Source organism: Frieseomelitta varia, unplaced genomic scaffold (genome assembly GCF_011392965.1).
Source record: "Frieseomelitta varia isolate USP_RPSP 00005682 unplaced genomic scaffold, Fvar_1.2 scaffold_511, whole genome shotgun sequence".
NCBI classification, from domain to species: domain Eukaryota; kingdom Metazoa; phylum Arthropoda; class Insecta; order Hymenoptera; family Apidae; genus Frieseomelitta; species Frieseomelitta varia.
In genome coordinates this window covers 194,295-196,723 of record NW_025110270.1, presented here as the reverse complement: position 1 = coordinate 196,723, position 2,429 = coordinate 194,295, and the positions used below count along the sequence as shown (strand labels likewise).

Below are 2,429 nucleotides of genomic sequence, written 5' to 3'. Positions count from 1 at the left end.
ATTTATTCTCATGATCAATTTCAATTACTGTGACTTTATTAATTTTATCTTTACCAGTTTCAGCAGGAGCTATTGCAACATTATTATTTGATCGTAATTTTAATACATCTTTTTTTAATCCAATAGGAGGAGGAGATCCTATTTTATATCAACATTTATTTTGATTTCTTTGGCCATCCAGAAGTTTATATTTTAATTTTACCAGGATTTGGATTAATCTCACAAATTATTATAAATAAAAGAGGAAAAAAAGAAATTTTTAGAAATTTAAGAATAATTTATGCAATATTAGGAATTGGATTTTTAGGATTTATTGTACGAGCACATCATATATTTACTGTAGGATTAGATATTGATGCACGAGCATATTTTACATCAGCAACAATAATTATTGCAATTCCAACAGGAATTAAAGTTTTTAGATGATTAGCTGTCGTACCGATTCAGGCAGGTTTTGCACCGCAGTGCTACTACCGATGGGAATTAAAATTAAAAGAAATGGACAGTGCTGCCAGATCTGTTTCGAGAATTATTTATATTGAATTGAACGCGGTAATACTTCATCCATTGAAGAAACATGAAAACGATACCTTGTCTGTATAAATGGTATATCGTTCCGAGATATCGAGGCATTGCTTGTAAATGGCGGAATGTCAGAATAAATGAATGAAAATCTTTATTTTTCGACACTTTCTGGCACAGCTTTCTCTCGTGTCTGTTAGAAATCGTTGGCGGCTAGATTCTGTGAAACTCGCGATCTTTCGGATTCTTCGGAGACACTGAGCAGTCAAAAACAACTCCTCTGTCACCAGAAGGTCTTTGGCCATATTTTCCTTTTACTATAATTACATTTTTCTGAACGTTTACCGAGACTTCCCAAGTTTATTGGGGGCCATAAACCACGGGAATGGTATTATCACTATCGCTTAACCAAATCATCAGACAACAGAGTGGGACTTAACTTCTCACTCGTATGTACCGGTATTTATCCGCGTCGTAATTTATGACAAAAGTTATCTCGTTCTGCTTCATTTCATTTTACTCTATCTCTATTTTCTTAAAAAAAAGAAAAAAAAAAAATAACACCAGAGATCCTTCCTGCGATCGTACACCGAGAGATTAGACGCACGTCGAATACCTTCAGCGGAAAAATTAACCGCTTGCGCCTGGCAGCTGATTGCGGACCATAACGAGTGACCGAACCGTATATACAATAATTCGTCGCTTTTCTTTTCTTTTGAAGTGCTCGTCGGTACGAATAGGATAGAGATTATTAAGATACAACGAACTTCATCGTTCGTTCTGCCTGGGTCACATTTCTCTAAACATACTTGAAACTGAGGAAATGTTGCAAAAAAATTCTCTCGTCATTCCAGCGCAAGAGGTTGAAACGTAGAGGCGCGCGAGCCGTCGGAACCGGAGAGGATACAATTCTAACGTGCGCGTGCACACGCGCGTACGATTTCGTTATCTGCGTCCGGCCCGTCGAATATCCGGAGAACGTCACCCACCTCGAAGGGATATTTATCGCGCGCGAAGGGGAGTGGAGGCGGAGGCGCTGGAAGCGTGAAGGTGAACGACGACGACGTATGCATGTATGTATGTATGTATGTATTTATGTATGTACGTGTCGGGAGCGCGAAGAAGACAGCTGCGTGGCGGTTGCGGTTGTGGAGAGGTTAAAAGCGGTTGTAGCATAATTGTACTCGTGCTATGAAGCGCAGTCCAGGGGTGAGATGCAACATATTGCCCCGTAGCCGGCTCTTATCGACTGGGGGCAGACAGGCGGGCTGGTAGGAAGGCTGGCTGGCTGGCTGGCTGGATGGCCGGCAGATTTACGAGGACCGCTCGGATAGCGAATGATAAACGCGAGTCGAGATAGCTTTATTTATTCGCGCCGTGCCTACCGCGCGTCCCTTCGCCTCTCTCTCTCTCTCTCTCTCTCTCTCTCTCTCTCTCTCGCTGCCCCGTTCTCGTCTCTTCTCGTTTCACCGCTTCCCTGCGCAAAGATTGTCAGCGGCGGTCGTGTCCCTGCGCCACGGGATCCCCCGGCTAGGTCAAGATGCCCCTTTTTGACATAACGACTTTGTTCTACACGCGTCGCCGGCCGACCGTGCAACGTCCAACGTTGGTGATTTAATCCCGGATCCCCTACGAGCGCGAAGACGCGCGTGTTTTGACGTACGCGTCGAGGGGTTTCCCGATTGGTGTTTTTCTGTGCGCGGCTTTCAATTTCAAGTCGCGTTCCTGACTCATTGTCAGTTCGACGTGTGCCTTCTTTGTACTTTGACGAGTAAAAAACAAAAAAAATTCGTTCCAAACGCGTGAAAATTGTTCACAATTTTCTGCGTATGAAAAGAAAAAGCTTCCAATTAAGAAATTATTTTGTCAACGCTATAACGATCGACGAGATCGTTAGATAACCTTCT

The 2,429-nt window shown here is 43.0% G+C and overlaps 1 long non-coding RNA gene across 1 annotated transcript in view; it reads left to right on the top strand.

Moving 5' to 3' along the window:
* The first annotated feature begins 295 nt into the window (after positions 1-295).
* Positions 296-2,429, top strand: part of LOC122533244 — a 6,642-nt gene continuing 4,508 nt past the window's right edge. The window contains exon 1 of the long non-coding RNA XR_006307661.1: positions 296-432. This is a non-coding gene — a long non-coding RNA (uncharacterized LOC122533244). The remainder of the gene's footprint in view (positions 433-2,429) is intronic.